Source organism: Lissotriton vulgaris, chromosome 12 (assembly GCF_964263255.1).
Source record: "Lissotriton vulgaris chromosome 12, aLisVul1.2, whole genome shotgun sequence".
Classification (NCBI taxonomy): domain Eukaryota; kingdom Metazoa; phylum Chordata; class Amphibia; order Caudata; family Salamandridae; genus Lissotriton; species Lissotriton vulgaris.
In genome coordinates, this window is record NC_141700.1 from 103,060,874 (window position 1) to 103,088,348 (window position 27,475).

The window sequence follows — 27,475 nt, forward strand, 5'->3', positions numbered from 1 at the left end:
ACCCTGAACCCTAAAAATACCCCTTTACCCATGAACTGAAAACTGACCCTGAACCCTAAAAATACCCCTTTACCCATGAACTGAAAACTGACCCTGAACCCTAAAAAAACACCCCTTTACCCAAAAACTGAAAACTGACCCTGAACCCTAAAAAAACACCCCTTTACCCAAAAACTGAAAACTGACCCTGAACCCTAAAAATACCCCTTTACCCATGAACTGAAAACTGACCCTGAACCCTAAAAATACCCCTTTCCCCATGAACTGAAAACTGACCCTGAACCCTAAAAATACCCCTTTCCCCATGAACTGAAAACTGACCCTGAACCCTAAAAATAACCCTTTCCCCATGAACTGAAAACTGACCCTGAACCCTAAAAATACCCCTTTCCCCATGAACTGAAAACTGACCCTGAACCCTAAAAATACCCATTTACCCAAAAACTGAAAACTGACCCTGAACCCTAAAAACACCCCTTTACCCAAAAACTGAAAACTGCCCCTAAACACTCAAAATACCCCTTTACCCAAAAACCCAAAAATGACCCTGAACCCTAAAAATACTCCTTAACCCAAAGTTAAATAATATTTTTTAATTAGCAATTAATAATTAATTAACAATAACAATAAACTAAATATATTAGCACATAAGCTGTAATTAATATAATTTAATAATTATTATCATTTTTCCCCAAATAATTAATTAACAGTAACTAAAAATTATATATAAATAAATAACTCTAATAATGTAATTAACTAACTAATATTATTTAATTACCAATTAATTACTAATTTAAAATATGTACCAAATTATATTAATTAATTAACTAATTAATATTAATTATTTGCCAATTAATTAGTTATAAATATTTAAAAACATATATTAATTAATTAATTAATATTAAATTACTCCCCACCCTATTCCCCTATAAACCCACATCCCGCTACAGAAAATATATATCAATTAATCAATTAATTATTTCCCAATTAATCAATATTAATTAGCAAATAATTATAATTAATTAATTAATCCTACTAATTATTAATCAACTTACCATAATTAAATTACTTCCCACCCTATTCCCCTATAAACCCACAACCCGCTCCGGTACTAAAACATCAAATTTACTTATAAATTTCTATATTATTATAGAAAATGTATACACATATAATAGTAATTATTTTAAATACTTAAATTAAACATATAACACATACATAATAAAAAACTATAAAATAATACAAATATCGATATTAGTGTCATCGAAATTATTAACATCGATATATATGCTATCGATATTACTAACTTCGATATTACTTACATCGATATTAAGTATTTCGATATTACTTACCTTGGGTCGATATTCTGTCCTACGATATTCTTGCCTTCGATATTATGCTCCTTCGATATTACAGACTCGATATTATGGTAAGTCGATATTTACAACTCGATATTTTGACTGTCTACCATATACGGTAGGTATTCGGGGTTTGCCATTAGTTGGAAGAAATCGGTCCTATTTGTGTTGAGCGGCGACCCCCCCGGAGTACCAGAAACCTGCCCGGTAAGGGTGGAACAGGTGGGTTTTCGCTATCTAGGTATTTACATCTCCCGGGACCCTAAACAGCGATTCGATGCTAACCTGGTGCCCGCCTTGGCCAGCATCCGCCGGGATATCGCAAAATGGAAGAAACTGCCTCTCTATCTACTGGGTCGTGCGGTTCTGTTCAAAATGATGGCGCTACCGCGGTTCTTATACGCTTCACAGAACTTCTTTGATCCCGTGCCTTCCTCTAACTTCACTGAGATAGAATCAGTACAGCGTCAGCTTCTTTGGGCGGGGAGGCGCGGATTGCGTTATCTAAACTGATGTTACCCTGGTATGACGGTGGGATTGGTTTACCCAACATTAGGAAATACTACTGGGCTTCTCACCTGGCCCCCATTAATCACGTGATCTCTCCCCGGCTGACACCGGGTTCGCAATGGATCGAGCTCAGTTGCCAGGGGGCGAGTATACCCGGGTATTGTATGCCAGGCGAGGTAGGCTCCCACTGATGGGTCCCGTGTCGGCTTCGGCACAGGCGTGGCAAGAGGCCAACCGTGCCCTCCAATGGGAGGGTAGGATAACTATGGCCACCCCACTATGGAACTCTGAAGCCCTGGGCAGCCTGTGGAAGTCGAAGGGTTTCGATCGTTGGGACCTAATAGGTATCTCCCAGATTAGGGACATATGGGGCAAGAAGGGTATATTGACCTTTGAGGAATTGCAGGCCAAACACCATTTGAATGAGAGTGAGCGATTCCGATATCTGTAAATCAAACATGCCCTGGTGGCAGCTGTTCCTCGTGATGTGACGTCGCCGGAGGCCTCCCCATTGGAAGATCGACTCCTGGATGGGTATTTCCCCACCAGAGCGATCTCTCTGGTTTATAAAAAGTTGGTCAACCACATAGAAGACCCCTGGTGAGAGTCCGTGAGCAATGGGTGGCAGATGGTTTGATTTTGGATGATGAGAATTGGGTGGAAGCTGTGTCATCCCCTCGAGAAGTGGCGATCTCCATGAGACTTCGGCTGGTGCAACTTAAGATTCTCCACCGGTCCTACACCACGGGTCCGGGGTTGTGTCGAATGGGGCTCGCCTCAAACGCAAACTGTCGACGGGGGAGGATGTGCTATGTTAGGTACCTTCATGCACATTCTGTGGGAGTGCCATGATATCCAGAAATACTGGACCAAGATTCATGAGAAAATGAGTGAGGTGTGGGGTGTACAGGTTGCATTGGAGGCACGCCGCTGTTTGCTGAATGTATGGAAGCCTTCCGATCTTTCGACTCATGGTAAGCTCTGGGTAACACTTGCCTGTATGATTGCCAAGCGAAACATTGCACAGCTTTGGGGGGCCGGTCGAGCACCCTGGGTTCGGAAATGGATGGATGACCTTGATTGGTGTATGTTTCGAGAGAGAGCGGTGTATGTGGCCAGAGGGAGACCCCGCAAATGGGGAAATATATGGGATGCCTGGAATGTATACCGAGGAGATATTTGCACACCACCAGAGCCCGATTTAGTTAATGAGGACACTGAGGCACCTTGAACCCCACTGTGATACTCCTACATGATACTGTACCGCTGGAACGCTGATTTGCCGAAACTGTATTGCAGATGTCCGTAGCATGATGGTCTTGTTTGTTGTAATTGTCTATTATTTTCAATTTAAAAAAAAATATATAGAAATAAAAAAAAAACATATATATATATATAAATGGAACAACCGCTTATCTGGACTTTCTTATTTTCAGCATGGTAATAACTCTAATCATTACAATTCCTCTCAGCATAGATTCTAAACACACAGATAAGCTTTCTTTTTAGTTTTGTTTATTTATCCAAAAAATATTTTTTATATATTTTTATATCTTTATTCTTTTCACACTCTTTTTTTTATTCGATTATATAAGCAAACATTTTTGTACATAAAATGAAATCACGTTACTGTTTTGATTGGAAAAGAGACAACCCTTGACTTTTCTAGACAGTACTATACATTTCTAGTGACCCCCAAGAAAAAATGTTTTACTCATCATTCTTCAATTCTCACATTTCATTCTATCCATACATACCCACTGTCATACCACACAAACAAATTCACTATAAAAACACATCTGATCAAGAGTCCTACTCGCTAATTCAGTTTTTATTTTCTCCAAAGGTTCCACAGCTTACCAACAAAACACAAGTCCATCAATTTATTTTTGGTTAATTCTTCTTTTTGGCTTGGTTCTTGGGTGGGGCTCTCGGATGCGTGTCACTGGCCTACGTACGTTGCGTAGAAACCCGATTTGTATCACGTTCATCAGGACCAAGAAAGTACATATTCCATCTTTGAAATGGTTTGGGGGTCTATCTGTCATAATACAATATTGTACATGAGAACATATGCTATTCTGTATTTATTGAAGATACAGTACTTCAAAACATAAATTAATTTTACCTCCATCGGTGTGCTATGTTGTTAAAAAGACAGTCGTCCCCCCAGAATCACCAAATCCCGTGTTAGAAAAGATGATGAAATTTGTGATAGAATTTAAAATAAAGAGAAATATGTGAACTCCCAAGGGTGGGGCGAGTCACAGCCAATCCTATTGGTGAAGACAATTAGAGAGAAGTGATGGGATAGAGAATACCTACACCAGGTTGAGTTTAGAACAACAACTAGAACTATTATTTGACCTACAAGTGACTGGAAGTGTATTGATTCCTCTGTGGTACGGAGCAGTCCAAGCAACTAATAGGTGAAAAGATGAAAAGATGATTCTGTTGATAAGGACAGAGATTGTTGGGATTAGTTTCTATAGTAGTTGTTAATATAGTACTATCCTAAGAGATTAGGTACTAGAAGTGCCAGCTTACCTTTGAGGGATAAAATCTTCTCTATAAGGCTTTGATGTCACAATAGGGGAGCTTCAAACAATTCAGGACATCCTTATGGTGGGGTTTTGAATCCTCACAGATGTTCTCCACCATGGGGTGGACAATTCCTCAGGTGTTCAGAGTGGTCTTTCAGAACTACCTCAAACAAGGTAGAGCATGGACATCAGATACTTATGCCTATAGTTTGAGGACTTTTCTCCAGTTTCGTGGGCAGAAACAAACCTCTTGCTCTTCGCTATGTTCTACCTCCTTCGTGGTGTGGTGATCGCTCTCCGCAGAGTGAGTTGACTGGAGAATCCAGTGACTGGATTGATTTAGGAGTTGGCAGACCTGGTACTCTGTCAGGAATGTGATGGAGTTCCCCAAACCAGAACCTCGATCATCAGTCTATTCTGAGTCTGTATACTGTCCGTTTTCCGATGGCTCTGCCTTCCTCCGATAGCCGATAGGCTAACGGAGATGGGGCCATTGGAATAAGGACATCAGACCCCTTGTCCTCTTTAAAGCAGGAAGTTAGGTGTCTTCTTCCCTGTCTTATCACTGTCAGAAAAAATCGGTATACAACGGTTACCACGCATTTTTTACAACGCGGTACCGTTACCACGCTACTTTTACCACGCAAGTCGTTACAACGACATGCGCTGGGGGGCGCTCCAGGATAGTAAATACTTTAATTTACTATCCAACTCCTTTCCCTAGAGTCCACGGGGACTGGAGTTGGAATAGTAAATTAAATAATTTACTATCCAGCGCCCCTCCACGCAAGTCGTAAAAGTAGCGTGGTAACGGTACGCGTTGCAAAAGTACGCGTGGTACCATCATACATCAGAAAAAATCTGGTGGTTATGGACAGTAAAAAATAAGAATGACCCTCACACCTTTGGGGAAAAGTACAAGGGTGCAGAGGTCATTCATTGTTTTTTACCGGAACAAACTGCCACTTTGGGAGTTTGTTTCTCAAAAACTAAAAATGTTTGGGGAACAGCTGCTTATCAGATGGCGGGGATTGCCAAACTCGTAGTGCCTTCAGAGGAATCTCTGTGACAGTGATTCTTCCCAAGTCACAGTGACCACTCCTGGGTCGGCGGTGATCTTTGAATGTGACCAACCTAGTCCATCGGGTGGCGGATGCTATGTACTCCGCCACCTGCCCGACAGAGTAAAGATCGCCATATTTTAAACCAGGCCCTGAGCTACTGCGTGTGCTCTATATGCATCAATTCATTATGCAGGAGAGGGAGAGTGGGGTGTGAAGACCAGGAGGCAACAGCTTTTGCAACACATGCTGGTCTATGTGAGTGTTCATTTTACATTGCTATGGAAAGCCAACAGCATTACAAGGTCATAATGAAAGAGCGAGTTGAAGAGAAAGGCATAAAGTGCATTAAGATAGCACTAAGGGCCATATGTATCATAGTTCCGTTTTATCATTTCTAAATAGCGATTTTTAAGGAATCTCTATTTAGAAATAAAAAAAACGGTATGTATGAAAAAAATCAAATTTTTTTGCGATTCCTGAATCTTCCTTATTTGCGAATTCGCAAGTTGCGAATTCGCAAATAAGGAATAATTTCCCATTCATTCCTATGGGCCATGAGGCCCATAGGAATGATTGTGAAATGCATTTCATTGTGTGATTCACAATTTGCTAATCGCAAAATGAGATTGATTTCAAGGGTGCAGGATTGTCTCAAGGACACCCTGCTGCACCCCTGAAATCAACATGTGTGTGCATATGGCGCACATACATGCCCCATGGGCATGTATGTGTGTACCATGCCACATTCAAAAATGCCAATTTGTGCTTTCTTACAAGAAATAGCAATTTACCACCAATTGAAAGTTGGTGGTAAATTGCGATTTCTTAAGCATAATTCGCTATAGAAAAATGCTTCATACATAACATTTAAGGAATCGCAAATTTGCAATTCCTTAAATGCTATAGCAAAATAAGGAATCACAAATTTTTGCGATTCCTTATGATGCGATTTTTTCATACATATCAAAAAATGCAAAACAGTCTTTTGCGATTCGCAAAGGCCGGAATTCGCCGAATTTCGGCCTTTGCGAATCGAAAAAGGCTTGATACATATGGCCCATACTCCCTAGAAATGTCTGAATCCAACACAGCTTGTAAACAAGATACTTACAAAGTTTAAAACACCCAAATATCATCTTACTAATAGCTGTAAATGCAGCACCAGGTCTGATCCAGCTGCTAAAACAATCAAACGCTACAAGATATTTTTGAGTAGGAGATGTGATGAGCCCTCTCAATCAGTCAGCTCCCGCAATTCATCGCCTCCTATGTTTCACCATGTTTATGCTGCCTGAACCCAAATTAGTGAGACTAAACTGCTTCTTACTAAATAACTAAGATTTTAAGCACCCGTGAAATACATACTCCAAGATACTCTCGTGCACTAATCTTAATAGGAATGGTGCTTGCTTCCAGCACAATACGCTGCTTGAGATACATCTCTCCTGTGCTCAATGCGTAACAACAAGAACCCAAAACAACAGGTTTTGTGTATTCTATGGTCTGGCACCTCTTCAGTTAAATAGATGCCACCATTACTCACTTCCACGACGATCATTGTAACTACTGTAGAAGAGTGATAAGTGGATCCATCAAAATTCAGATCTGTGACCATGCAACTTGCACACTGATTTGGGGAGTGAACACCTAGCGTGCCCTGCTACCTCACTGGCTCCCAGTGATATTTTGCAGATGGACGCCCAACGCGGCACGCTACATGTTGTACACATAGATAGACCATGTGCCTCCTTTCCAGTTTGCACTCTCTGGACCAGCAGCCCTGGGATGACTGTCTTTTATGAGCTTCAGGAGGACTTCCCCACCAGCGCCAGCACCTTCCCCTTGGGCTACGGCCGCCATTACTGCTGACCCCTTCAGTCTAGGGTGCTAAGTGCAGCGCTTGGAGACCAGAATTCCAAGCGCTTCCAATTTACATTCTAGAAGCAGAAGCATACAAAGAGAAGATTCAAGAATTTGGTGGGGGCAAATTTTCAGTAGAATATTAAGTTAATAATCAGTATGAAGGACTCCTGTACCTTGAACAACAAGTTGTAGTACCCCATCAGCTGAAATGAGACACAGCACTCACATAGACCATGAAAGTAACTCAATGGCCTCTCCCTGGGTGCTGTGCCGCCTCCGGGTGGAACCCCGAGCCTGGGAACTCTCTTTGGCCTGTGAAATGTTGAGGATGTGCTTCCTGGGAGCAGTAGGCACCTGTTGACGAGCTCCTGCCGTAAACACAGCGCTCTGCAGAACCTGGTGGTAGGTGGGTGGAGAATGACTCAGTTCCTTGGGAGCAATTTGCCCGAATACACCCCACTGCAACCAAGCTGTGCCAAGACCAGAGGCTGTAGCTCTCTCAATGTAGTACAGAATGTCCCAGGCGCACAAGAAATTAGCATAAGGCCTTCTGGGAGGTGTGCGCGAAATCCGAGCAAAAAATTGGATCTGGGATTTAGTCATTCTGATACCCCGCCCAAAGGATGGGCGGTCTAGCCTTCATCAAGAAAAACAACCATTCTTTTGCAAATGTTGTAGAATCTCAGTTCTGATGCTCCTGATGCAACTTAGGCTGGGGCACAGCTGTAATGGTGTCCTTGTGGGTATGACCCCTGTGTGGGAGCCCCATGGGGATACATAAAGACACCCATTGGTTACAAAGCTGAGGCTAGAATGAGAACTGATGCTTCCTCAGGCCCTTCTAACGCGCCTCTATGGAGCGTAAGCATTTTAAAAATAAAATTGTCCGAGTGGCCCCTTTAAAGGCAGCGGTGGAACATTATTACATTGAAATATTAAAAATGTTATTGTGAGAAAATAAATAAGGATGAACACAGTTTTTAATTAAAATGCCCCCAATGATATATCACCCTAGCATCCCTTAGTCATCTTGACGTACTGTCTTACAGTATATTTTATATTTTGCTTACTGGATTTAATGAAAGTTAAAAAAACACGGAACATCGTTTTTGAACTTCTCCTTCAAGGAGCACCCCGTCCATTGTCACGCGAAATGTTTGTCTCCTTTGCAGTTCTTCACCAGCATATATTTATTGTGATACATTTTAAAGCACTATCAGGCACATGCATCAAAGGATTTTGCGATCGCAAACGGTGTGAATCGCAAAAATCGGCCGTTTGTGATCGCAAAATCTGCTTTTGGAATGCATGAAGGGTGAAGGCCCTCGCAATTTGCGAGTCGCAATTAAGGAATATTAAGAAATCGCTATTTATTTAGCGATTTCTTGATGTATTGCATTTTGCAATTCCTTAATTGCGATTCCTTATTTTTCGCAATTAAGGAATCGCAAAAAGCAATATTGATGCATGTACCTGTATATATTATAAGTTACCTTCTGTGGAAAATGTCTTCAAGCCCCACTACAATGTTTTAGATTTCTCGCAAAATTCAATATTGACAATATGCCACTTGGAGAGGGGATCATGGGGTCTAGGGATGAGAAACCTTTGAAGACCGCTATGTTAAGGGCTGGTGATTCTGCCAACCCTCCTGAGGGATCTCCATTCTGATACTCAGTAGGTGAACATACATTGGTGTGGTCCACCTGACAAAGGCCCTTCTAACACTCGTGTTGATGAGGGATGTACACCCAAGGCTCCAATGCCTTATTGTGACGTCAGGGGTAGTAAGTGTAACATAAACACAATTTACAATTAAAAAAACATTTCATTGCATCGTTACAATCTAACTGTATTCTAAGTGCCAATGATTCCTCCTACGTCATACAACAGTACAAAAACAGAAACAATAATGCAACTTTCTCAATGTTTAAAATGTAGGAAAATCATAAACTGATTCACGTGGAGAGAAACAAGGCCAACCACCAGGTGCTTGAAACGTGTTTTCAGTGCTCATGTGTGAGACGAGGTCATACTCCATCACAAACGTTTGATGTCTAGATGTATGATTTATTGTCACGAAGGAGTGATTTTTTTGCATTCTTAAAAGTGTGTATTAAAAAGAGGTCCTACTCGACGTCTTTACAAGTTTTTGGTCTAATCCTATGGTTTGCCTTATTATGACCCAGATCCTTTCCAGGTTGCACACTATCTGGATTCTAAGCCGATGTTTTGTGTCCTTGTTTCACGTGGAGCAAGGATGTGACATCACAAAGTGAAGTTAGCCTTGGAAGAAACTCTATTGGGTACTTCAGCAAGTGATACTACTCCAGTGAGTAAGGCACCCTCTTGTTGCTGTTAGTTTGCAAATCTTTGCATTACTGTGCATTTCTTATGGACCACCACATATTGGAGGCATTGCGATTCGTACTTACGAAAATTGTTGGGTTGCAAGTGCAACTAGTAGATATGGTGCACTGGCAACCTTGAGGATACTATATCCAACGTGTATTGATAGGGTGGACAGGGATGTTTGCGGTAGAGCGTGAGACGTGCAGCTTCCTTGGGGGAGTGTGCTGAGCTCGTTGTGCTAAAGTGTCGTTGTTGTATAGTTGCAATCAATGAGCACACCTCGGTAGGTCTTGTTGTACACAGGAGTGCGAGCTTGCACCACAGAGGATGCACGCTGTGTGCACCAGTCTGTTTCCGTGTCATTTACATCTCAGGAGCTGACCAGACTTCCACTTGCAAGAACGACAACACAGAGGCGGGCGCATGTGTCTCAAGGCACCATCCTGCCAGTGTACCAGTGTTTTCATCCTTCAGGATGGCACATGGGCACCAGCGTGGAGCGTGTGTGCAGAGATGCCAATGAGGTATCCTGATAATAAAGGTGTTCTATCAGGTGGCCAATGAGGTCTGAGAGAAGCAACGTTTGGGGTGAGGACCTGCAGCCGCAAAACCACAGGGAGATGTTTTTTCAAATATATGCAGATTCAGAGACAACTACTGTGAGTTATAGAGTCTTTTACAATATTGCCAGTCAGTAAGCAAGAACTAATTAAGGATAAATCTCACAATGTCCAGTTGATTAGACTTTAATGTGGAAATATTTGCATATTAATATTTTACAATGCTTTCAACTAGAACACACATCTTACCCACCAGACACACCTCTAGAATATCACTGAGCAAAGCATTCCACCGCCAGTGTTTTCACTACTGCATAGAGAGCCAACTGCGAAGAACAAAAAAGTGATCAGTCACCGTCATTTCTTGACACCGCATCAGCCAGAGACTAGCTTTATTTATTAATTTCTTTGAGGGTGTTATATAGCGCTAGCTAGACCTGAAGGTATCAGAGCGCTTTACAACAGTTCACATCAAAGATATCAAGTCTATCCAGAGTATCCGAGTCAGAGCTCCTTACAACAGTAAATGTGCACAACATAGATAACAAGTATTTTAGGCATTTATGCTGCACAGTGTGAAAATAACTGCAGCCAGATGTACCGTGTTACCGGCCAGAACTGCGTACAGCTTTTGTCCATGCGCTGCGGCTGACTGAAGAAGGGTGCCCGGTAAGAAGTAGAGTACAAAGGGAATGCCTCACGCACATCAAATGTACCACAGTACCATTTGAAAAAAATGTAGCAGAAAGTTAACTCTTAAAGTAATGCCAGATGTTACTCTACCTTTACTTTTATTTACAAAGAAAAGAACCCACTCACCTGAATTGTACTCCAGTACCATATGGCTTCATGTGTGTACTGTGTATTTGTAACAGCAGCGACACAAGTTCTGGGCTGGCAGTGTCCTCTGCATCCTTGTGTAAGTGCAAGGGCACACATTAGATATACTGGGCGCTCTTCTGTATGTGCATAAATACATCTGTTTTACCCATATAGCCCTTTTTGTACCAATGTTGTGTTAACTTGTAGTGGGTTTCAGAGTGAGACAGTTTGGTGGTTGGAAGTGTGCTCCACACTGGGGATAACACTATCTGCTGGCCTGTTCAAATGGGGTCCTCTCCTTTCTGCGGTGCATACGCAGACAAGGCTTGGTTTAGCTCCAATAGTAGCAGTCAAGCCTGAAGAGCCGGGCCAGGTCTCCTCTAGACACAAACACCAGCCACTTGCGACCAGTGTTGGCCTTTTTGGGCATCAGTAGTGGGCTGCAGCTTAGTCCTATGGTACGTTGAGCACGGTACCCACATCTTGGTATACCGTCTGCACTTAGGGTGTCTCACTTAGAAAAAACAAAACGTGTTATTTTTTAGAATTCAAGAATTAATCCCAGGAGCAGGTAAATATTCTAGACAGCCACCCATCCCATTGCTTTTTGCCCCATGTGCTTATGCATAGAGAAGGAGCCTCAGTTTGCTAATGAGAATAATTTCCATAACAACTGTTCCAGACATGACCACCGAAGGCAGCCAGAGCAAAAGGGAGTCTATCTCAGGGGTGTTCAACATAGTTCCAGGGAGAAAGATCCATGCCAGATGTACAGGTCATGCAGATAACATGCATTCATGCACAATGGTTATAAGTGGAAATAATGTACTTAGTTGTTACTCTGAATATCTGCCCCTCCTGGCCCTGTGTGAGATAAACCTGGTAAGTCTGATGGCTAGCTGTCCGACCTGACCCCGAACTTGGGTGTGGGGATCTTTGTTAAGTAGATGAATCCCACTCCCTATCGAGTGTCTTCCTTGTGAGTTCCATATAAGCCACCACTTTGAGTGGGACTGTGCAAATCCCAATGCGTTAGTATTGTCCTGGCTCAAAGGAATAAACCTCCATGCACATCCAAAAGCTTTGGTAGCTTTCCAAACTCTACCTGGAGTCGGATGCAGTAAGCGGAGTTTTGGAATAAACACATTGAGCAAATGTAGAGCTTCATATTTAGTTAAAACCCTTTTGCTAATCATGAGCAACTTGCAGGAAAGTCTAAACTTGTTTTTTTCGCTCACAGGTGAATGCAATCTGTAAACACAGTATGCATGTGTGTATGATCCAGAGTACTTGAGCGCAGAACAAGGGTGGGTACCCAGGGATGCGATTCTGGACCATGTACAATGTCAAAGAATATTTGTGGATGGTGAATCCTGTCTAGTAGAGTTGTAGTGTTACTTTAAGAGATGGGTTTGCGGTTCCTTTCTGAATTGCTCCTTTTTAGGTCTCGCGTGGCGTTGGGTGCGCACATGCACACACAAGCTCGTGAGATTTAATGTTTTGGAGTAGCGAGGTTAAGCCCCGCCCCTCTTCTCCATTGGCTGGCCTCCTAAACGGTGGCCAGCCATTGGAGAAGAGGTCCTAATGACGCTCTTCTTTGTATCTAAGCCCCGTCCTTTTCAGATTGGGGGCGTGTTTTTGACATTCTTTCTAGGCTATAAACAACAGTCAAAAACACGCCCCCCAGTCTGAAAAGGACAGGGCTTAGATCCAAAGAAGAACCGTTTGTCTGTAAGCCCATCCTTTTCAGACTGGGGGCATGTTTTTGACTGTTGTTTACAGCCTAGAAAGAAAGTCAAAAACACGCCACCCAATCGCAAAAGGACGGGGCTTAGAGACAAATGGCAGCGCTTTTTTTACGATGCTCGCTGCGGCACCAAGATACGTTCCCACCATTTTTTTTAGCTTCAGTGTACTTATTTGAGTCTTCCTCCTCTTCCTTTTCGATTATTGCAATACATCAAATATGTTCTTCCTTTAACTCCCAATAATTGTTGAGAGTAGCTTTTTTTCCTCTCTGCACTAAACTCTGTCTCAACAGTTACTACTCTTCAATCGCTGTGACCATTTACCACTGCTCCGGCATGTTGCCGGTGTGCATGTTGCTGGTGTTGGCATTGTATTCATCACATTGGAAATGATTAAAGATCCGGCAAGAAATCCTGAATAAGGGAAAGGCAAAGGAGTAGACTCAACAAAACGGAATTCGCGTGACTAAAAAGAAATGTATAGAGCATGCACAGTGGTGTCAGTTCAGGGAAATCAGGGACCCCAGACTCCATATTCATAACAGTGGCGTATTTTCCGAAAGTGCTCGGGACCTCACCAGTTGAGTGAAAATGCAGTCGTGCATGCGAGGACCCATAACAACTTCCACATCCAATATGCTCCATGCAGCCTGTTCTCGTCGACCATCAAAACGGTACTCTATTTGAAACCAGCTAGAGTTTCTCGCTCAGGGCTGACATTGGTTGGAGCTCGGAGGCAGTACTACCGCCCTTCAAGCCCTGCGATTAGATAACAAATAATCCAAGGCACCGAAAGTAATGGTCCATCTCCTCGTCGGCCGCAGCCTGTTGACAGTGCAGCTGGCTGTGTAGAGGCAGACAGTCAGACCAGGGAAAGGGAGTGACTTTGCAGAGGCATATCCTGGTGGGATTATACCGACAAAAACGAACAGTACAGACAATGTTCTAAGAACCATATTGCTCTAAGTAGCATGTGGTGGAGAGAAAAGGGGCTGCTCGTGAGGCTCTTGGAGATATGGCAGAAAACATGGCAGGCCCCTGCAGTCTGAGCTGGCAGAAGACGGTAGGCTCACAAATAATTTTGTTTTTCACATACACCCTCACACCCCCTCACTCACCCTCACACCCCCTCACCCTCACCCTCACACCCGGCACTTTGTGTGTGTGTGTGTGGCGCTGTGTGTGTGTGGCGCTGTGTGTGTGTGTGTGTGTGGCGCTGTGTGTGTGGAGCTGTGTGTGTGTGTGTGGGGCTGTGTGTCTGTGTGTGGCTCTGTGTGTCTCTGTGTGTGTGGCTCTGTGTGTGTGTGTGTGTGTGGCTCTGTGTGTGTGGGGGGTGCAAATGCAATAGGTCTCGCATTTGCGAGAGATTAAGCTATTGGCATTGTAAATGACAATGCCATTTATTAAGGGTGGGCGCAAAATCCGTTCCGCTCGCGGATTTTGCGGATATTCGGCAATTTCGTGATCTGCGAATCACTCGAAATTGCAGAAAATCCGCAAATCCGCTCGCGGGCGGATTTAAAAATAAATTTTGCATTTTTTTGCAGTAGAGGATGGCATCTTCGTGGATAAATATATGCAGGCAGGATTTCTTCTGACACAATGCTCCTGTCACAAAAATTAAACTTCAACAGGAAGCACTTACAGATATAAATAAAGCAGGTTCCCGAGTTGAAGCTCAAATTCAGTCACGCATTATAATCAGCCCAAACATCTAGTGAGCACGGTCGAGGCTAGGCAGGTGTGCTTCCTCCCCATATCTATCGCCTACAATTGGATGTAATCCTGGATGGAGGTCTTTGCATCTACGAGTATCTTGAGCGCAATCCCCGTGTACTGCTGTGACCAGGAGGCTGCTTCCTTCTCATCTGCTGCTCTGATCGGTCTCTGACCCTTACAAGATGCATGTGAACTCGCATGGAAGCCCCACCCGTTTGGCCCCGCCACACACATACTAGGGTATGCAACGTTTTCCCGCCCTTTCCTCACTATGATGGACAGCTCACTCGAGGGACCTCGGCGCCCAAACAACTAGTGAGCACGGTTGAGGCTAGCCAGGTGTGCTTCCTCCCCATATCTACCGCCTACAATTGGATGTAATCCTTGATGGAGGTCTTTGCATCCACGAGTTTCTCTAGCGCAATCTCCGTGTACTGCTGTGACCAGGAGGCTGCTTCTTTCTCATCTGCTGCTCTAATCGGTCTCTGACCCTTTATAAACAAGAGGCATGTGAACTCGCATAGAAGCCCCGCCCGTTTGGCCCCGCCACACACACACTAGGATATGCAACGTCTTCTTGCCCTTTCCTCTCTATGATGGACAACTCACTCGAGGGACCTCGGCGCCTTTCGGGGCGGTGGCAAAGTTACAGACACGTGTCACAAAATGGCAAAAAAATCTGCGAGTTCGTGGGAAAATCCGCAAACTCGATGATTTTTTTGCCATTTCGCGCAAATTCGCGGACCGCGAATCCACCAAATTCGCCCATACTTGCCATTTATTTATCTGTTTCCAAAACCAACACATAAATAACAATTTTGTCATTTACAATTCCAATAGCTCTAACTTGTGCAAAGGCGAGACCGTTGAATTGTAAATGCTTGTTTTGTTCTGTTTTTATATCGCGCAAACTGTGCCCTAAGGTATTGGATGGCTTTACATCACCACCAGTTACATTACACAAGGGCACATTCTTTTTTGGTTGGAACGGGGAGATTAACTAATTTGCCCAGAATCACGGGATGCTCAGCCCAAGACAAACTCGAACCTGGTTCCCCAGCTACAAAGTCGGCAGCTGTGGCCTTTATGCCACATCGTCTCCCTCGCCTTTCTGATTAGGAAATTGAAATAAACAGTTCTGCTCACTTGCTCTTTCAGATAGAGTGCGTGAGGAACGAGGCATGTGGAGTGTAGAACGAGGATGTCCTGAAATGGACGCTGTACCTCCACCCCCTCCGCCGGTCCAGTTGTACCTGGTGTCAGGCCACCTCTGGGGAAGGCGGGAAACGGGCAGCCACGGGGAGGCCGGGAATAGCTGACGCAGAGATTACAGGGTCTTTGAACGTGGCCCATCAACACCTAATACTTAACCATTACATGTGTCATTGGCTGCTGCAAACAGAGCCGGATCAATGCGAGCTGCCGTTCACCGCATCCTCGGCAGCCCCCGGCCCCGGGGGCTGGGGGGAGGAAGGCTGCTCGACTCTGCAGCCGCCACTGCAAGGCCTGAAACCCACCGCCCCATCGAGACACGCCTCCTCGTTCCGTGCAGCCATTGCTTTGAGATTAAATGCAATATTGCACTGCATATATGTGGATAGAATGAACAAACAGGGGGGTAAAGCAGTCATGTATTCAGATCACAAACAAATCCGCCTGGATTCCATCGGATATAGCAGCTGCAGCAACACACCTTGTGCATCCACCATAGCACCCTAAAATAGGGCTTTGAAGGAACCTTTCCCTCTCTCTAGATCTGTATCTGATCTGTAGTTTTTCAACTTTGCATTGAAGTTTTAAAATATGAAATTAGCCAGTGCATAACCTGAAAATAAATGAGAGAAATGATGGTGTTTTTTTGGGACTACTTGATTACCGGAGAGCATTCTATTTGGGGATTGTTGTTTATCACATCTGTACCAAAATCACAAAGGTTATTGCACTGTAATTGGATAACCACATTCTTAGCTTTAGTTTAGACACTTTACTCTTCCTGGATAGCAAAATCGAGGAAGTTTTGGTGTAGGAGGCGGTGGGGTTAGAACTTTGATACTGGCTGGCGTGGTAAAAAGCACTCACATTAAATGTCCAGTCTGCATCCCCAGAGAAGGGTAGAACTTTTATATACAGATAAAACAAAAAGAGAGTTAAAATTATGTTAGAGGGAGAAAAACAAAAGTTGCCAGTATCTTCTGGGGCTGGGATACAACCCAAATACTTTTTTTTATCAAGTTTACAAACTGTAAATTAGATTTTTTGTTGCATTAAGACATCTGGCTAACAGTCAGGGCCACTAGAATTATGCGACAGGGGAGGACCAAATTATGTGGCAAGGTTGATTATATTATGCATCAAGAAAAGGCAAATCATTAAGCATAATGTGGCACAATTTGATATAGTACTGCATTATTTTGCCATTTTTACACCTAGTAACAGTGTCTAAGCAAAGAGTTCACCTTAATAAGTCCAAATTTAATACTTGAATATAACAATTAGCAAATGAAAAATGACCAGTCAACCTTTGCAAAAAGCCTTCTGGTGTGCAGGAACCCAAGTTGGCATATTTTTTGTATCTTTTGATCCGTTTGAGCTAGCAACACATTTTTTTGTTAAAATCTGTAGATTATGGAGCAGATGATGGAGTATGTGGTAAATCCACAATTATGCAAACATTGTCAAAAGAATTGCATGATTTTAGTGGCCCTGCTAATATTAAAATATGGCTCATTGTCAGATGCTTTAACTAATCCTAAAGCTGATGTACTAAAATGTTCTTTAAAAGGTTCAGCAAATGTGTCTGTAGTAACAGACAAAAAGACACACCATACACGTGTTGCTATGATGTCTGCCCTTCTGTTTTAGTGTCTTCTGCTCTTGGCTCCACTGGATCAGTCAAGTTTGGACACTGGAGTTTTTATTAATCTTCTCCTAAATTGTCGTTTGAATGATGCTTGGTTGGAACTCTGAACCTGCTTCTGAACCTGGACAGTCGGGTCTTCACAGACTTGGTCTACAAGAGGTAATGGCTACCCTGTGTAGAGAGAACAAGTGATTCTGCTTTAAATTGGCAGGTGAGACCGTAAGATGTAACAAATCAAAGGATACTTGCCATAAATTCTGCAAGTCGACATCCAAAACGTAGTCCTTTCAAAGTTGTTCCGAAAGGCTAAACTCTCCATCTTCTCCCTCAAGTATTGTCCAATAGAGCACTGATGTCCCCCGCTAGGTCGCTAAATTCTCAAAGGGGCCTACACCTTGTTGTCCAAAGTGCAATTTGGAAAAAGCAGATGATCTTCATATGTTTATGACCTGTCCTGCACTTACACAATTTTGGTTTGAAGTTCATGAAGGTATGAAAGCCCTATTTGGGTATGAAATACAGGTTAGTACACAACAAGTTTTTTTTTTTAATTCCCTCCAATTATGAGGAAGTACCTCAAGATAGTAATAAGTTATTTTTGTATTTAATTATTTTAGCCCGTAGGGAAATATGTAAATTGTGGGTGAGCTCCACTGCACCATTATATTTAGACTGGCTTAGGGCAATCAGGCATACTCTTAGTTTGGATAGAGTGGTATGGAAGAGAAGAAAGCATTTCTGGACTCCTGGTATTAACTGGCTTGATGGACTATGAATCAACTTTGTCCAATGATTATGCCTTTTTGCGGAATTAATTACCCTAAGATCAGTCCAAGGGTCTGGTAAAATGCAAGACTGAGTGATTGTTGACATGGTGGTACCGTGAGACTTATACTGGGTAACTGCAAAAAGAGCTTCCATAAAGATTCTCTGTATAATCAATATCGAAAATATCTTTATTGGCGTATGAGGACAAAAAAAAAGAGGTAATGGCTACCCCTTCCAGTAGCCACAGTGCCACTGACACAGGAAGTGCCTAACAGTTAGTGCCTTCCAGAAGGAGCCCCTAGGGGGAAAAGCTGATGCAGCAAAAAATCTCCAGAAGTCTGATGAAGAAGGCTTCGGAGTGATGGGAAGGCTTGATGACAGTGGATACCAGCAGGCATCCAATGCTGGATGAGGAGTGACAATCAGACTCCTAAACCTCCAAGAGGGATAAGAAGGCAGGCGGAAGCGATGATACAGGAACACCAGAAGACAGGCTAGAGAGGATTAGATGAGGAGGAAGGGAGACAATAGCAAGCACAATAACAGGACATAACACACCAGGACTGAGCCAGGCACATGACAAATGCACTACTCAAAGCATTGCGATGCAAGGAGGAGAAGGATTTGCCGGCGACAGGGCTAGTTGGGCTCTTATGAGTGTCAGGACTTCCACGCCAGTGCCAGCACCTTCTCCTTGGGATGCAACAGTCGTTATTGCTAACCTAAGTGCAATGTTTGGAGTCTATTATTTCTAACCCTGGGCGCAGTTCACGTAGTTACGCTATGCGTAGCTACGCGAAGTGCACTTCGTGAGATACGCATAGTGCTATGCGATTGCACACCGCCGGATGCTTGTCCGCACTGTGCAATCATTGAAAACGGCATCTCGCACAGTGCGAGCTGTCGTTTTCTGCCGCTCGAGTAGATTTTTACTCGAGCGGCAGCTTTCTAAACGCGGACTGGTAGTTTCTCATCGTGAGCGGTCGCAAGCATACACGACCACTCGCAATGAGAAAACTGACCTCCCCATGTTTAGAACTCACCGGGAGGTTTATTTTCCTCGTTCGCGATCACAAACTTGATGTTGCTGATCGGGAACGAGGAAAAAGTCTCGCCGGGATGTCATTTTGCTAGCTCGCGGTCGCCAACTTGGCATTGAAGACCGCGAGCGAGCAAAAAATGCCAACTACCCTACGCGATTTTGCACTGTGCTACGTGCAATTCGTGTAACGCAAAGTAGCACAAACTACGCAAACTTCGCAAACGTAGCGTAGTTGGCCGCCCAGGGTTCTTATTTCCAGCACTTTTGACTCATATTAAATAATCTGAGGTACACAAAGAGACGATTAAACAATATGTCAAAGGTAGAGGCAGATATCCTGCTGACTATTAGCTTAAGAATCAGCCCGACATACTTCAAGGACAATGATGAGTGCAATTGCAATGTACATTGAACAGCAGGTTGTAGTATCCAACAGATTTAATGAGACATGTCACTCACATTGACCTGGATAGTAACTCAGTGGCCACTTCCTGAGTGCATCGCCTGCCTTCGGGTGAAGTCCTGGTGCCTGGGAACCCTCTTTGGCTTGTGAAATTTTGAGGATGTGTTTTCTGGGAGCAATAAGCATCTGTTAGTGAACTCCTGCCTTTAGCGCAGTGCTCTGTGGACTTTGATGGGTTAATAGGTGGAGAAATGGCTCTGTTTTTTGCCAGCATTTTCCCCAAACACACCCATCTGTAACCGAACTCTGCCAGGCCCAGAGGCTACAGTTTTCTCGGTGTAGTTAATTTTGTTCCTGGTGCACAGAAAATTAGCATAAGGCCTTCTGGCAGGTATGCGCCAGAAAATTGGATCTGGCATGTAGCCATTCTGATGCTCCCACCAAAGAACCACCATTCCAACTTTCATTATAAGAAACGACCATTCTATTGCTCATGTTGTAGAATCACTATTCTGATACTCCTGCTGTTGGATTATTTGGTCATTCGTCCCTTAATATGTGGAGCACGAGAATAAGTTATGCAAAAAATAAATTGTCCGACCCAAGTAGAATGAAAGTTTTGAATTCGGTTTGGGCAAAGGTCTCATTTTCCAGTTTCCTCTGAGCTGTAGAGGCCTCAAAAGTGATGTCCTGGTTGGAAGCAGTCCAAATGGGAAGCAATTAACCCCTTCACTGCGTCGGCTATTCCGCCGCAGTGCCAAGGGGGCGGGACGGAAGAGTGGCGGGCGCATGCTGGTGACAGAACTGCTCCGTCACCAGCGTCGGTTGCGCTGTCCTGCCCGCTCAATAGAACGCTCAGCACAGGCGCAGAATTCGCGCCGCGCAGGAGTGTCGGGCGGGCCATGACGGAACCGCTTCGTCATCAGCACAGCGCCACCGCAGCTGATGACGGAGCGGTTCCGTCATCAGCATACAAGGGGTTAAGGACCCAACAGGTCTTTAAGTTTATACACTTATACACTTATCTTTCGAAGGGGAAAGATATAGCATTAGGTCACCGGTTGTGGACTTAAGCCATTAGGTAGTACATATTAGGAAACTTTATTTTACAAAGGACCAATTTCCGTTCTAGGTGATTTTAATTACCATTTAGAACGGCATGATTTATCTGATACTTCATGTCTTACTGAGGCCATGGCGTCCTGTGGACTCACGCAGCAAGTTAGCGGGGTTACCCATCGTGCGGGCCACACCCTAGATGGTATTTTCTCTAACGACCATCGTCTGACCATCAAGGATCCGGTGTATCTGTCTTGGTCCGATCACCTTGCGGTCCCTTTCCTTTTGGAATGCCATAGGATGGATAGAAGTAAAATAGGGAAACACTCAGTGGAAACTGCCAGAAATTTTTGAAATATTAGCAATGACTCCTTTGCGCCATGGGCTGTCAGCCTTTCTACTACTGGCATGGACAGTGTTCAGACCGCGGTTGGTCATTTTGAACAGGTTATTACTGAGGCCCTGAATGAACTGGCCCCAGTACAGACCCGCCGCCGAGCCAGAAAAAGACCATCTGCCCCATGGTTTTCTGAATCCCTCAGACTCCTCAGGCAAGAAGTGAGGAGGATGGAGAGGCTCTGGCACTCAGGCTGGGACCTCAAGAACAAGGAAGCTCACAAACTCCTGGTCAGGAAATACAAGGCTGAGATTGTGCAGGCCAAACAAGATCACTTTGTGGCCATGACAACCTCGCTCTCCTTGCCGAAGGAGCTTTTCAGAATCGTTGACTCCTTAGTCAACCTACAAACACCTGACCCTGTTGTACCCTTGCAAGATCTATGTGATAAAATTGTTTCCACACCAAAATACAGGATATCTACCTGGCTCTTGAGGAACAAAGAGCATATATCAGTGGGCCCCCTGCTCGGGTTGAGATGAACATGACCACCACAGATAGCTCCATATTGAGCACCCTGGACTCCTTTCCCCCGCTGGTTTTACAAGATCTGGAGATCTTGCTTAATAAGACCAAATCTGGCTCCCCCTAGATATCTGCCCACTGAAAATCATTAAGCAGTGTAGGGAAACCTTCCTACCGCCTCTGCTAGAAATCATGAATCTAGCTATGAGAGACGGTGTCTTCCCCTCGGAGTGGAAGAGTGCAGTAGTGAAACCCCTGCTAAAGAAGGCCTCCCTTGATCCGGAGGTCCTAAAAAACTTCCATCCGATCTCACTGCTCCCAGCCCCTGCGAAGATGCTTGAGGCACATCTAAACAAGCATCTTGCTGCCTTTGTGGAAGACTCGGGCTGTCTGGACTTTTCCCAGCACGGATTCAGGAGGGAACACAGCACTGAGTCGGCCCTCACTATTGTGCTTGATAAGATCTGCACGAAAGTGGATGGGGCCAGACCACCCTCCTGGTCCTGTTAGATCTAACTGCGGCCTTTGATACCCTCTCCCCCTCCATGAGGGAAGTGGGGGTGAAGGACGCAGCTCTAGATCTACTGACCTCTTTCCTTGACGGAAGGGAACAAAGAGTCAAGCTGGGGGAGTTCCTATCTCCATCCCGACCGGTGCTTTGTGGGGTCCCGCAAGGGTCGGCTCTTAGTCCGACCCTATTTAACATCTACGTGACCCCACTAGCCAGACTAATTAGAACTTTCGGGATGGAGGTAGTTTCTTATGCAGATGACACCCAAATCCTCGTCTCTCTTTCCCATTCAGATGTACCAACTGCCTCCAACTTTAGATCTTGCATGGAGGCGGTTGGTCAGTGGATGATCCAGAACTCACTCAAACTGAATGGGGAGAAGACTGAGGTAATGGTGTTTGGAGGGAAAGAGAACATCTGGTCAGCCAGCTGGTGGCCTAACTCGCTAGGAGTGTGCCCTTCCCCCACGACATCTGCTAAGAATCTTGGGGTGATGATAGACCCTGCCCTGGATATGGGCAGACAGGTGTTAGTAGAACCATCTCCACCTGTTGGGCCTTAATCCACACCCTGCGAAGAATCAGGAAATATCTCTCTCAGCAATCCAGAAAGCAAATAGCTGTTGCACTTATCGGCTCACGACTGGACTACTGTAATGCGCTGTATGCGGGGCTAAACAGGAGCCTGCTGCAGCGCTTGCAGGTAGTCCAGAATGCTGCCGCCAGATTTGTTCTGAATGTTCCCAGACGCTCCTCGGCCACGTTGGCCAGGAAAGCGCTGCATTGGCTACCGGTAGAGCTCCGAGTACGGTTTAAAGTCCTATGCATGACCTTTTGAGCCATTGCAAAGAACAGCGACACGGGAGTTGGTCCCATCATCTCCCATTACACTCCTGGAAGGGACTTGCGCTCCTCCAGGAAACTGCTCCTGACAGTCCCCCGCATACGAAGAGCCAAGTGGGGTGGCAGGGCTTTCTCCACCCTGGCCCCTAAATGGTGGAATGATCTCCCTCTGGATCTCAGGTCCCTACCCTCCCTACAGAAATTCCGAAGTGCCCTTAAAACTCGCCTCTTCCTGCAAGCCTATGTGTAAGGATGATGTTTCCATTTTTTAGATGTTATTGTTAGGCGCCTTGATACCTGCGGGTTATTGTTTTGCGCATTATAAATCTTTATCAAATCAAATCAAATCAATTGGATTCAAGATTTAGTAGTATGCACGAGCCTTGGATAATCCCACTACTCCAGGGTCTCAGTCTGTCTCAAATATCTCTTATAGACGCTTATTCACATACTTGACAGAGCGTGCCATGAGGAAAGGCTACGTCCCTTTCTTATATTTATCAACACTGGAAAACAGATTCCACTCCAAACCAAGACATAGTAGAGGTCAGTGGATAAAGGGAGCCAGTAATGTTCTGCTTTGAGGTCACAAGCAGGAAGAGTGGCGCCAGCGAAAGCTTTGCTGTATTCAGTTTAAAATCTTTCCCCATGCCTGATGAATTGCATATCAGCCTTTATCTTTGTCATGGCAAGCTCTCTACAGATCAGAGCAGTAAGACTATTCAGAAGTGGGCATTTTCAGAAGGCACATGTATCTGTTAGAGAGGTCCTACTTATGGAGACACATGTCACCCTCCAATCAGCTTATCAATGAATGAGCCAAAATGTGTTCTATCTTAATCTGTTGCCATTAAACAATTAATCGTAGAAGGCTGCATACCCATTGTTGTGAATGTATCACAGCAATTGGTGCACAGCATTCTTGGTTTAGAACAACGGCTGGATATATATATATGTGTGTGTGTGCGTGCGTGTGTGTGTGTGTATATATATATATATATATATATATCTGTAGGTACTGGATCCCACCAATTAGAAGGAAACAGAAACGGCACACCAGGAAACCTTGCACAAACCCTTTATTGTGCACTCGTTAACCCAAGACGACGCGTTTCGGCGTAAGCCTTTATCAAGTATCCACCATTTTGTTTTTTGCCATACTTATAGTCCCACAACTATTTCAGTACACAATAGACATAAAGAAAATACTTAATGGTAAAACATTATCAATGAAAGGATAAATTATAGACAGATTAGTTCGAAGCTATCCCGGTGAAGATAAAAATACGAAATGGCCCCCAATTCCCAATGGTTTCACCACATGTGGTAGTTGTAAATGTGACCGTAATGGTAAATCTTGTAAAAGTTACAAAACAGGATCAGGTCAAACACGTACAATCAGTCAACCCATTAACTGTAACACCGATTTCGCCATCTACGTACTGGAATGCCCATGTGGGCTCCAGTACGTGGGAAGCACTAAGCATCCACTGAAAACCAGGATTCTGCAGCACCTTCGTGCAATTTCTAATAAAGACCATAATTACCCTATGGCCCGCCATTATGAAGAAAAACATGGCAGTAATAATGGCAGTCTAAGATTGTATGGAATAGACAGAATACCTAGAACTATCAGAGGTGGGGACCGCGAAACACAGCTTAGGATGAGAGAGTCTAGAAGAATTATTGACATGGAGAGTAAGGTCCCATAAGGACTTAATTATGGGGAGGAATTGGCATCCCATATAGGCTCCTAGAACTGACCAGGACTGAGCAGAAGTATACCCGCGTTGTGATGAATGATTTGTGTGTTACACTTTCTCACGTTTTATCTGTAAAAAATCTTCCTATGTTTAGACATGCGTAAAACAATTAGTGGGGGGCTAAGTCTCTAAGATTTGGTAGACTGTATTGCATTATCCCCACTGTTTGAATTGTAGGTAATGCATTAATAGTTGAACATAGGAACATGACACCATACTCGGGACAATGGATTGAAATCTGAGCTGGTTGTTACTTAATTTTTATGTTATTATTTTTTGAATTTTCACTGTATATACACATGCATTTGGATCGTATTTTCTCACTTTACACTCGTCCTAGATAAAAGCACTCACACCTTGACCTTTACCACCCATCACCCCTTGGCGAATCTCATATGATGGTCAATTTACGAGGGGAGCTCTCCTCTATTGACATAGCCCCATCCGGTGGCATCATCCACGCATCCAAATCAGGGAGCTCCCATGAATTATCCTGGGACTACTGTCCCGATCCGCGGTATCAAACTACCATTCCCAAGATACCTAGCGGAGACCCGCCAGCCTTCGACTGGAGTCAGGCCGTTGCAAGCACCACGTCACGAGGGTTAATTACCTTGACGTTGACGAATGCGGGTCCTTTATTGCATAATAAATTTACTTGCAATTGTTCCCGGCAGGGCTCACTGTCAACAATTATTACGACCATTAACAATTTTGCCAATGGGGTAGTCTGACATTGCCTACTTTCCACACTAGACGCACTTACCGAATTGCATACAATGAATGCTGAAATGCTGACATAATGAAATGAAATTTAATTTGTTGAATTTATCCTTTCATTGATAATGTTTTACCATTAAGTATTTTCTTTATGTCTATTGTGTACTGAAATAGTTGTGGGACTATAAGTATGGCAAAAAACAAAATGGTGGTTACTTGATAAAGGCTTACGCCGAAACGCGTCGTCTTGGGTTAACGAGGGCACAATAAAGGGTTTGTGCAAGGTTTCCTGGTGTGCCGTCTCTGTTTCCTTCTAATTGGTGGGATCCAGTACCTACAGACATCAAGGTAGCGGCTGCTGCTACCGACGGCATCAGCGTTGTTTGGTTGAGGGTCGTTCAAGCAGCAGTGTGGACGAGATATATATATATATATATATATATATATATATATATATATATATATATATCCAAAAAAAAAGGCTCACAAGTACAGTCATGCCCAAGCACGGACTCAGTATATAGCTGGTACCAGATTCATTTATTTCAGTGAATACGAACGGTGCTGTCTATGACGCGTTTCGGACACAAGACGGTGTCCTTGATCACATGACAAGCAGATATCAGAAACAGAATTTAAAGGAAAAGTGGCACTTACAATGACGTAGTCAGCACTGATAAACATAGAGAGAATACTATGCATACATAAATCACTTACACAGACCTAAACATCTTCAGAAAATCGTCATGACCCTAACATATTCATTTTATATGCATATAAAGGCTAAAGCGCACAACCAACGTGATATCATTTGATAATCTTAGTCTTCTATTCTCGCCTTTCTTATTGCTTATAAATATATTCATATTTATTTCCGGATTACTATGTTTTATCACATTGTTACCTTATTTAGGGGCCGATTAGGATGGAGGATTTTCCGCCTCCTCCGGGCCGGCGGAAGCCACCTCCGGCCCGGAGGAGGCGGAAAATCCATTGCGGGCTCACCAAAGACCCACCGCCACATTACGATGGCTGGTGGGTCTTGGTTTCTGTCCGCTGCTTTTCCGCCGCGGTCGGATTACAACCGCGGCGGAAAAGCTCTCATTTGGCTGGCAGTGTCTATCAGACACCGCCGGCCAAATTAGGAAGCATTTGAAAACATGCTTTTCCGCGGCGGTTTTTCCGCCGTGGAAAAGCATGTGTACTTTTGATTTTGGGGGCCCGTTGCGGGCCCCCAGGGTGTTGGTGGGTGGGGGGTGCACATGGGGGTACCTATGGTACCCCCCAGCATTTACATGCACAATGCGGCAGGCACCGCGCGGTGCCTGCCGCTTTGTGCATGTAAATGTTACACATGCACTTTTAACATTGCGGCGGGTGCTGCTTCAAGCAGCACCCGCCGCAATGTTAAATATCCAGGATGTGACCGCTAGGGTGGCGGTCACATCCTAATCGCACATGAGGGAACGCCGCAGCCCATGCGGACGTTCCCTCATACTCTGGGGTCGCGGACAGACTCAAGTCCGTCCGCGATCCTAATCGACCCCTTAGTGTATAATTTTACACATGAAAGTGCAAAGTGCAAATTTCAATTCATATTATATACACATTACAAAATTAACGATAGATAAAAAAGATATATATATTTTTTATAAAGATATGAATATGTGCAAAAGGACACTATTAGGAAAGAAAGCTTTCTTAAAAATTTGAAAATTCTCTTATTTGTGCAAAAAGGGGCATTAACCCTGTGCAAATATGCTAATCGGGGCAACAAATATCATAATGCAAATACTGTAGCACCTCTGTTAGAAAAAGTGGCATTGCCAGTCTAAGTTCTGAAGCGCGTAAAGGGCAAAATCGTGCAATTTATATTCCTGTGCAAAATGTGTAAAAGTAAAAATCTAGGTCGTATGGTGGCAGCTCATACTTTCATAAAATGTTCTCATTCCTCTTATCTTTCTTGATTGTATCTGTATTTCATAGATACTAATACTATCTATATAATCTCATCAGTTAACCCTATGACAGCTGTACTCACTGCATATATAGTAGTAGCCACCCCCAAACTCTTGTTAAGAGTATCCCCTATGTGGAAATATTAAGAAT